Genomic DNA, 10,650 nt, shown 5'->3' with positions numbered 1-10,650 from the left:
CTCCCTCAGCGCTGACCCTCCGACAGTGCCCACTCCCTCAGCACTGACCCTCCGACAGTGCCCGCTCCCTCAGCGCTGACCCTCCGACAGTGCCCGCTCCCTCAGTGCTGACCCTCCGACAGTGCCCACTCCCTCAGCACTGACCCATCTGACAGCGCCCACTCCCTCAGCACTGACCCTCTGACAGCGCCCACTCCTTCAGCACTGACCCTCTGACAGCGCCCACTCCCTCAGCACTGACCCTCTGACAGCACCCACTCCCTCAGCACTGACCCTCTGACAGTGCCCACTCCCTCAGCACTGACCCTCTGACAGTGCCCACTCCCTCAGCACTGACCCTCCGACAGTGCGGCGCTCCCTCAGCACTCACCCTCCGACAGTGCCCACTCCCTCAGCACTGACCCTCCGACAGTGCCCACTCCCTCAGCACTGACCCTCCGACAGTGTGGCACTCCCTCAGCAATGACCCTCCGACAGTGCGGTGCTCCCTCAGCACTGACCCTCTGACAGTGCGGCACTCCCTCAGCACTGACCCTCTGACAGTGCGGCACTCCCTCAGCACTGACCCTCCGACAGTGCCCACTCCCTCAGCGCTGACCTTCCGACAGTGCGGAGCTCCCTCAGCACTGACCCTCCGACAGTGCCCACTCCCTCAGCACTGACCCTCCGACAGTGCGGCGCTCCCTCAGCGCTGACCTTCCGACAGTGCGGAGCTCCCTCAGCGCTGACCCTCCGACAGTGCGGTGCTCCCTCAGCGCTGACCCACCGACAGTGCCCACGACCTCAGCGCTGACCCTCCGACAATGCGCCGCTCCCTCAGCGCTAACCCTCCGACACTGCGGCACTCCCTCAGCACTGACCCTCTGACAGTGCCCACTCCCTCAGCACTGACCCTCTGACAGCGCCCACTCCCTCAGCACTGACCCTCTGACAGCGCCCACTCCCTCAGCACTGACCCTCCGACAGTGCCCACTCCCTCAGCACTGACCCTCTGACAGTGCGGCGCTCCCTCAGCGCTAACCCTCCGACACTGCGGCACTCCCTCAGCACTCACCCTCCGACAGTGCCCACTCCCTCAGCACTGACCCTCTGACAGTGCCCACTCCCTCAGCACTGACCCTCTGACAGCACCCACTCCCTCAGCACTGACCCTCTGACAGTGCCCACTCCCTCAGCACTGACCCTCCGACAGTGCGGCGCTCCCTCAGCACTCACCCTCCGACAGTGCCCACTCCCTCAGCACTGACCCTCCGACAGTGCCCACTCCCTCAGCACTGACCCTCCGACAGTGTGGCACTCCCTCAGCACTGACCCTCCGACAGTGCGGTGCTCCCTCAGCACTGACCCTCTGACAGTGCGGCACTCCCTCAGCACTGACCCTCTGACAGTGCGGCACTCCCTCAGCACTGACCCTCCGACAGTGCCCACTCCCTCAGCGCTGACCTTCCGACAGTGCGGAGCTCCCTCAGCACTGACCCTCCGACAGTGCCCACTCCCTCAGCACTGACCCTCCGACAGTGCGGCGCTCCCTCAGCGCTGACCTTCCGACAGTGCGGAGCTCCCTCAGCGCTGACCCTCCGACAGTGCGGTGCTCCCTCAGCGCTGACCCACCGACAGTGCCCACGACCTCAGCGCTGACCCTCCGACAATGCGCCGCTCCCTCAGCGCTAACCCTCCGACACTGCGGCACTCCCTCAGCACTGACCCTCCGACAGTGCCCACTCCCTTAGCACTCACCCTCTGACAGCGCCCACTCCCTCAGCACTGACCCTCTGACAGCGCCCACTCCCTCAGCACTGACCCTCTGACAGTGCCCGCTCCCTCAGCACTGACCCTCTGACAGTGCCCGCTCCCTCAGCACTGACCCTCTGACAGTGCCCGCTCCCTCAGCACTGACCCTCCGACAGTGCCCGCTCCCTCAGCACTGACCCTCCGACAGTGCCCGCTCCCTCAGCGCTGACCCTCCGACAGTGCCCACTCCCTCAGCACTGACCCTCCGACAGTGCCCGCTCCCTCAGCGCTGACCCTCCGACAGTGCCCGCTCCCTCAGTGCTGACCCTCCGACAGTGCCCACTCCCTCAGCACTGACCCATCTGACAGCGCCCACTCCCTCAGCACTGACCCTCTGACAGCGCCCACTCCTTCAGCACTGACCCTCTGACAGCGCCCACTCCCTCAGCACTGACCCTCTGACAGCACCCACTCCCTCAGCACTGACCCTCTGACAGTGCCCACTCCCTCAGCACTGACCCTCTGACAGTGCCCACTCCCTCAGCACTGACCCTCCGACAGTGCGGCGCTCCCTCAGCACTCACCCTCCGACAGTGCCCACTCCCTCAGCACTGACCCTCCGACAGTGCCCACTCCCTCAGCACTGACCCTCCGACAGTGTGGCACTCCCTCAGCACTGACCCTCCGACAGTGCGGTGCTCCCTCAGCACTGACCCTCTGACAGTGCGGCACTCCCTCAGCACTGACCCTCTGACAGTGCGGCACTCCCTCAGCACTGACCCTCCGACAGTGCCCACTCCCTCAGCGCTGACCTTCCGACAGTGCGGAGCTCCCTCAGCACTGACCCTCCGACAGTGCGGCGCTCCCTCAGCGCTGACCTTCCGACAGTGCGGAGCTCCCTCAGCGCTGACCCTCCGACAGTGCGGTGCTCCCTCAGCGCTGACCCACCGACAGTGCCCACGACCTCAGCGCTGACCCTCCGACAATGCGCCGCTCCCTCAGCGCTAACCCTCCGACACTGCGGCACTCCCTCAGCACTGACCCTCTGACAGTGCCCACTCCCTCAGCACTGACCCTCTGACAGCGCCCACTCCCTCAGCACTGACCCTCTGACAGCGCCCACTCCCTCAGCACTGACCCTCCGACAGTGCCCACTCCCTCAGCACTGACCCTCTGACAGTGCGGCGCTCCCTCAGCGCTAACCCTCCGACACTGCGGCACTCCCTCAGCACTCACCCTCCGACAGTGCCCACTCCCTCAGCACTGACCCTCTGACAGTGCCCACTCCCTCAGCACTGACCCTCTGACAGTGCCCACTCCCTCAGCACTGACCCTCCGACAGTGCGGCGCTCCCTCAGCACTCACCCTCCGACAGTGCCCACTCCCTCAGCACTGACCCTCCGACAGTGCCCACTCCCTCAGCACTGACCCTCCGACAGTGTGGCACTCCCTCAGCACTGACCCTCCGACAGTGCGGTGCTCCCTCAGCACTGACCCTCTGACAGTGCGGCACTCCCTCAGCACTGACCCTCTGACAGTGCGGCACTCCCTCAGCACTGACCCTCCGACAGTGCCCACTCCCTCAGCGCTGACCTTCCGACAGTGCGGAGCTCCCTCAGCACTGACCCTCCGACAGTGCCCACTCCCTCAGCACTGACCCTCCGACAGTGCGGCGCTCCCTCAGCGCTGACCTTCCGACAGTGCGGAGCTCCCTCAGCGCTGACCCTCCGACAGTGCGGTGCTCCCTCAGCGCTGACCCACCGACAGTGCCCACGACCTCAGCGCTGACCCTCCGACAATGCGCCGCTCCCTCAGCGCTAACCCTCCGACACTGCGGCACTCCCTCAGCACTGACCCTCTGACAGTGCCCACTCCCTCAGCACTGACCCTCTGACAGCGCCCACTCCCTCAGCACTGACCCTCTGACAGCGCCCACTCCCTCAGCACTGACCCTCCGACAGTGCCCACTCCCTCAGCACTGACCCTCTGACAGTGCGGCGCTCCCTCAGCGCTAACCCTCCGACACTGCGGCACTCCCTCAGCACTCACCCTCCGACAGTGCCCACTCCCTCAGCACTGACCCTCCGACAGTGCCCACTCCCTCAGCACTGACCCTCCGACAGTGCGGCACTCTCTCAGCACTGACCCTCCGACAGTGCCCACTCCCTCAGCACTGACCCGCCGACAGTGCGGCACTCCCTCAGCACTGACCCTCCGACAGTGCGGCACTCCCTCAGCACTGACCCTCCGACAGTGCCCACTCCCTCAGTACTGACCCTCCGACAGTGCGGCACTCTCTCAGCACTGACCCTCCGACAGTGCGGCGCTCCCTCAGCGCTGACCCTCCGACAGTACGGCACTCCCTCAGCGCTGACCCTCCGACAGTGCGGCACTCCCTCAACGCTGACTCTCCGACAGTGCAGCGCTCCCTCAGCACTGACCTTCCGACAGTGCGGTGCTTCCTCAGCACTGACCCTCCGACAGTGCCCACTCCCTCAGCGCTGACCCTCCGACAGTGCGGCGCTCCCTCAGCGCTGACCTTCCGACAGTGCGCAGCTCCCTCAGCGCTGACCCTCCGACAGTGCGGTGCTCCCTCAGCGCTGACCCACCGACAGTGCCCACTACCTCAGCGCTGACCCTCCGACAGTGCGGTGCTCCCTCAGCGCTGACCCTCCGACAGTGCCCACTCCCTCAGCACTGACCCTCCGACAGTGCCCACTCCCTTAGCACTCACCCTCTGACAGCGCCCACTCCCTCAGCACTGACCCTCTGACAGCACCCACTCCCTCAGCACTGACCCTCTGACAGTGCCCGCTCCCTCAGCACTGACCCTCTGACAGTGCCCGCTCCCTCAGCACTGACCCTCTGACAGTGCCCGCTCCCTCAGCACTGACCCTCTGACAGTGCCCGCTCCCTCAGCACTGACCCTCTGACAGTGCCCGCTCCCTCAGCACTGACCCTCTGACAGTGCCCGCTCCCTCAGCACTGACCCTCCGACAGTGCCCGCTCCCTCAGCACTGACCCTCCGACAGTGCCCGCTCCCTCAGCACTGACCCTCCGACAGTGCCCGCTCCCTCAGCACTGGCCCTCCGACAGTGCCCGCTCCCTCAGCGCTGACCCTCCGACAGTGCCCGCTCCCTCAGTGCTGACCCTCCGACAGTGCGGCACTCCCTCAGCGCTGACCCTCCGACAGTGCCCGCTCCCTCAGCACTGACCCTCTGACAGTGCCCACTCCCTCAGCACTGACCATCCGACAGTGCCCACTCCCTCAGCACTGACCCTCCGACAGTGCGGTGCTCCCTCAGCGCTGACCCACCGACAGTGCCCACTCCCTCAGCGCTGATCCTCCGACAGTGCGGCGCTCCCTCAGCGCTGACCCTCCGACTGTGCGATGCGCCCTCAGCGCTGACCCTCCGACAGTGCGGTGCTCCCTCAGCACTGACCCTCCGACAGTGCGGCACTCCCTCAGCACTCAGCCTCCAACAGTGCGGAGGCCTCTCAGCACTGACCCTCCGACAGTGCCCACTCCCTCAGCACTGACCCTCCGACAGTGCGGCACTCCCTCAGCGCTGACCCTCCGACAGTGAGGCGCTCCCTCAGCACTGACCCTCCGACAGTGCGGCGCTCCCTCAGCGCTGACCCTCCGACAGTGCGGCGCTCCCTCAGCGCTGACCCTCCGACAGTGCGATGCTCCCTCAGCGCTGACCCTCCGACAGTGCGGCGCTCCCTCAGCGCTGACCCTCCAACAGTGTGGCACTCCCTCAGTACTGACCCTCCGACAGTGCGGCATTCCCTCAGCACTGACCCTCCGACAGTGCCCACTCCCTCAGCACTGACCCTCTGACAGTGCGGCACTCCCTCAGCACTGACCCTCCGACAGTGCCCACTCCCTCAGCACTGACCCGCCGACAGTGCGGCACTCCCTCAGCACTGACCCTCCGACAGTGCGGCACTCCCTCAGCACTGACCCTCCGACAGTGCCCACTCCCTCAGTACTGACCCTCCGACAGTGCGGCGCTCTCTCAGCACTGACCCTCCGACAGTGCGGCGCTCCCTCAGCGCTGACCCTCCGACAGTGCGATGCTCCCTCAGCGCTGACCCTCCGACAGTGCGGCGCTTCCTCAGCGCTGACCCTCCGACAGTGCGGCACTCCCTCAGCGCTGACCCTCCGACAGTGCGGCACTCCCTCAACACTGACCCTCCGACAGTGCGGCGCTCCCTCAGCACTGACCGTCCGACAGTGCCCACTCCCTCAGCACTGACCCTCCGACAGTGCCCACTCCCTCAGCACAGACGGTGCTCCCTCAGTGTTGACCCACCGACAGTGCCCACTCCCTCAGCGCTGATCCTCCGACAGTGCGGCGCTCCCTCAGCGCTGACCCTCCGAGAGTGCGGAGCTCCCTCAGCACTGACCCTCCGACAGTGCGGCACTCCCTCAGCACTACTGACCCTCCGACAGTGCCCACTCCCTCAGCACTGAACCGCCGACAGTGCCCACTCCCTCAGTACTGACCCTCCGACAGTGCGGCACTCTCTCAGCACTGACCCTCCGACAGTGCGGTGCTCCCTCAGTGTTGACCCACCGACAGTGCCCACTCCCTCAGCGCTGATCCTCAGACAGTGCGGCGCTCCCTCAGCGCTGAACCTCCGACAGTGCGGAGCTCCCTCAGCGCTGACCCTCCGACAGTGCGGCGGCCCCTCAGCACTGAGCCTCCGACAGTGCGGCGCTCCCTCAACACTGACCCACCGACAGTGCCCACTCCCTCAGCGCTGACCCTCCGACAGTACGGCGCTCCCTCAGCGCTGACCCTCCGACAGTGCCCACTCCCTCAGCGCTGACCCTCCGACAGTGCGGTGCTCCCTCAGCGCTGACCCACCGACAGCGCCCACTCCCTCAGCGCTGACCCTCCGACAGTGCGGTGCTCCCTCAGCGCTGACCCAACGACCATGCCCACTCCCTCAGCGCTGACCCTCCGACAGTGCGGCGCTCCCTCAGCGCTGACCCTCCGACAGTGCGGCGCTCCCTCAGCACTAACCCTCCGACAGTGCGGCACTCCCTCAGCGCTGACCCTCCGACTGTGCCCGCTCCCTCAGCGCTGACCCTCTGACAGTGCCCACTCCCTCAGCACTGACCCTCCGACAGTGCCCACTCCCTCAGCACTGACCCGCCGACAGTGCCCACTCCCTCAGCACTGACCCGCCGACAGTGCGGCACTCCCTCAGCACTGACCCTCCAACAGTGCCCGCTCCCTCAGCGCTGACCCTCTGACAGTGCCCACTCCCTCAGCACTGACCCTCTGACAGTGCCCACTCCCTCAGCACTGACCCACTGACAGTGCCCACTCCCTCAGCACAGACCCATCTGACAGCGCCCACTCCCTCAGCACTGACCCTCTGACAGCGCCCACTCCCTCAGCACTGACCCTCTGACAGCGCCCACTCCCTCAGCACTGACCCTCTGACAGCGCCCACTCCTTCAGCACTGACCCTCTGACAGCGCCCACTCCCTCAGCACTGACCCTCTGACAGCGCCCACTCCCTCAGCACTGACCCACTGACAGTGCGGCACTCCCTCAGCACAGACCCTCTGACAGTGCGGCACCCCCTCCGCACTGACCCTCCGACAGTGCCCACTCCCTCAGCACTGACCCGCCGACAGTGCGGCACTCCCTCAGCACTGGCCCTCCGACAGTGCGGCACTCCCTCAGCACTGACCCTCCGACAGTGCCCACTCCCTCAGTACTGACCCTCCGACAGTGCGGCACTCTCTCAGCACTGACCCTCCGACAGTGCGGCGCTCCCTCAGTGCTGACCCTCCGACAGTGCGATGCTCCCTCAGCGCTGACCCTCCGACAGTGCGGCGCTCCCTCAGCGCTGACACTCCGACAGTGCGGCACTCCCTCAGCGCTGACCCTCCGACAGTGCGGCACTCCCTCAACGCTGACTCTCCGACAGTGCGGCGCTCCCTCAGCACTGACCCTCCGACAGTGCCCACTCCCTCAGCGCTGACCCTCCGACAGTGCGGCGCTCCCTCAGCGCTGACCTTCCGACAGTGCGGAGCTCCCTCAGCACTGACCCTCCGACAGTGCCCACTCCCTCAGCGCTGACCCTCCGACAGTGCGGCGCTCCCTCAGCGCTGACCTTCCGACAGTGCGGAGCTCCCTCAGCGCTGACCCTCCGACAGTGCGGTGCTCCCTCAGCGCTGACCCACCGACAGTGCCCACTACCTCAGCGCTGACCCTCCGACAGTGCGGCGCTCCCTCAGCGCTGACCCTCCGACAGTGCGGCGCTCCCTCAGCGCTAACCCTCCGACACTGCGGCACTCCCTCAGCGCTGACCCTCCCACAGTGCCCACTCCCTCAGCACTGACCCTCTGACAGTGCCCACTCCCTCAGCACTGACCCATCTGACAGCGCCCACTCCCTCAGCACTGACCCTCTGACAGCGCCCACTCCTTCAGCACTGACCCTCTGACAGCGCCCACTCCCTCAGCACTGACCCTCTGACAGCACCCACTCCCTCAGCACTGACCCTCTGACAGCGCCCACTCCCTCAGCACTGACCCTCTGACAGTGCCCACTCCCTCAGCACTGACCCTCTGACAGTGCCCACTCCCTCAGCACTGACCCTCCGACAGTGCGGCGCTCCCTCAGCACTCACCCTCCGACAGTGCCCACTCCCTCAGCACTGACCCTCCGACAGTGCCCACTCCCTCAGCACTGACCCTCCGACAGTGTGGCACTCCCTCAGCACTGACCCTCCGACAGTGCGGTGCTCCCTCAGCACTGACCCTCCGACAGTGCGGCACTCCCTCAGCACTGACCCTCTGACAGTGCGGCACTCCCTCAGCACTGACCCTCTGACAGTGCGGCACTCCCTCAGCACTGACCCTCCGACAGTGCCCACTCCCTCAGCGCTGACCTTCCGACAGTGCGGAGCTCCCTCAGCACTGACCCTCCGACAGTGCGGTGCTCCCTCAGCGCTGACCTTCCGACAGTGCGGAGCTCCCTCAGCGCTGACCCTCCGACAGTGCGGTGCTCCCTCAGCGCTGACCCACCGACAGTGCCCACTACCTCAGCGCTGACCCTCCGACAATGCGCCGCTCCCTCAGCGCTAACCCTCCGACACTGCGGCACTCCCTCAGCACTGACCCTCTGACAGTGCCCACTCCCTCAGCACTGACCCTCTGACAGCGCCCACTCCCTCAGCACTGACCCTCCGACAGTGCCCACTCCCTCAGCACTGACCCTCTGACAGTGCGGCGCTCCCTCAGTGCTAACCCTCCGACACTGCGGCACTCCCTCCGCGCTGACCCTCCGACAGTGCGGCGCTCCCTCAGCACTCACCCTCCGACAGTGCCCACTCCCTCAGCACTGACCCTCCGACAGTGCCCACTCCCTCAGCACTGACCCTCCGACAGTGTGGCACTCCCTCAGCACTGACCCTCCGACAGTGCGGTGCTCCCTCAGCACTGACCCTCCGACAGTGCGGCACTCCCTCAGCACTGACCCTCCGACAGTGCCCACTCCCTCAGCACTGACCCGCCGACAGTGCGGCACTCCCTCAGCACTGACCCTCCGACAGTGCGGCACTCCCTCAGCACTGACCCTCCGACAGTGCCCACTCCCTCAGTACTGACCCTCCGACAGTGCGGCACTCTCTCAGCACTGACCCTCCGACAATGCGGCGCTCCCTCAGCGCTGACCCTCCGACAGTACGGCACTCCCTCAGCGCTGACCCTCCGACAGTGCGGCACTCCCTCAACGCTGACTCTCCGACAGTGCAGCGCTCCCTCAGCACTGACCCTCCGACGGTGCCCACTCCCTCAGCGCTGACCGTCCGACAGTGCGGCGCTCCCTCAGCGCTGACCTTCCGACAGTGCGGAGCTCCCTCAGCACTGACACTCCGACAGTGCCCACTCCCTCAGCGCTGACCCTCCGACAGTGCGGCGCTCCCTCAGCGCTGACCTTCCGACAGTGCGCAGCTCCCTCAGCGCTGACCCTCCGACAGTGCGGTGCTCCCTCAGCGCTGACCCACCGACAGTGCCCACTACCTCAGCGCTGACCCTCCGACAGTGCGGTGCTCCCTCAGCGCTGACCCTCCGACAGTGCCCACTCCCTCAGCACTGACCCTCCGACGGTGCCCACTCCCTCAGCGCTGACCCTCTGACAGTGCGGCGCTCCCTCAGCGCTGACCTTCCGACAGTGCGGAGCTCCCTCAGCACTGACCCTCCGACAGTGCCCACTCCCTCAGCGCTGACCCTCCGACAGTGCGGCGCTCCCTCAGCGCTGACCTTCCGACAGTGCGCAGCTCCCTCAGCGCTGACCCTCCGACAGTGCGGTGCTCCCTCAGCGCTGACCCACCGACAGTGCCCACTACCTCAGCGCTGACCCTCCGACAGTGCGGTGCTCCCTCAGCGCTGACCCTCCGACAGTGCCCACTCCCTCAGCACTGACCCTCCGACAGTGCCCACTCCCTTAGCACTCACCCTCTGACAGCGCCCGCTCCCTCAGCACTGACCCTCTGACAGCGCCCGCTCCCTCAGCACTGACCCTCTGACAGCGCCCGCTCCCTCAGCACTGACCCTCTGACAGCGCCCGCTCCCTCAGCACTGACCCTCTGACAGCGCCCGCTCCCTCAGCACTGACCCTCTGACAGCGCCCGCTCCCTCAGCACTGACCCTCTGACAGCGCCCGCTCCCTCAGCACTGACCCTCTGACAGCGCCCGCTCCCTCAGCACTGACCCTCTGACAGTGCCCGCTCCCTCAGCGCTGACCCTCCGACAGTGCCCGCTCCCTCAACACTGACCATCCGACAGTGCCCACTCCCTCAGCACTGACCCTGAGCCAGGTGCTCGGTGATACAGGGCCCCAGTAAATCCAGCCAAAGTGAAGGAGAGACAGATTTAATTTCAAATCA

The sequence above is a fragment of the Chiloscyllium punctatum genome, chromosome 31 (assembly GCF_047496795.1).
Source record: "Chiloscyllium punctatum isolate Juve2018m chromosome 31, sChiPun1.3, whole genome shotgun sequence".
Classification (NCBI taxonomy): domain Eukaryota; kingdom Metazoa; phylum Chordata; class Chondrichthyes; order Orectolobiformes; family Hemiscylliidae; genus Chiloscyllium; species Chiloscyllium punctatum.
The sequence above is the reverse complement of the archived record's forward strand: the minus strand, read 5'-3'. Positions refer to the sequence as shown.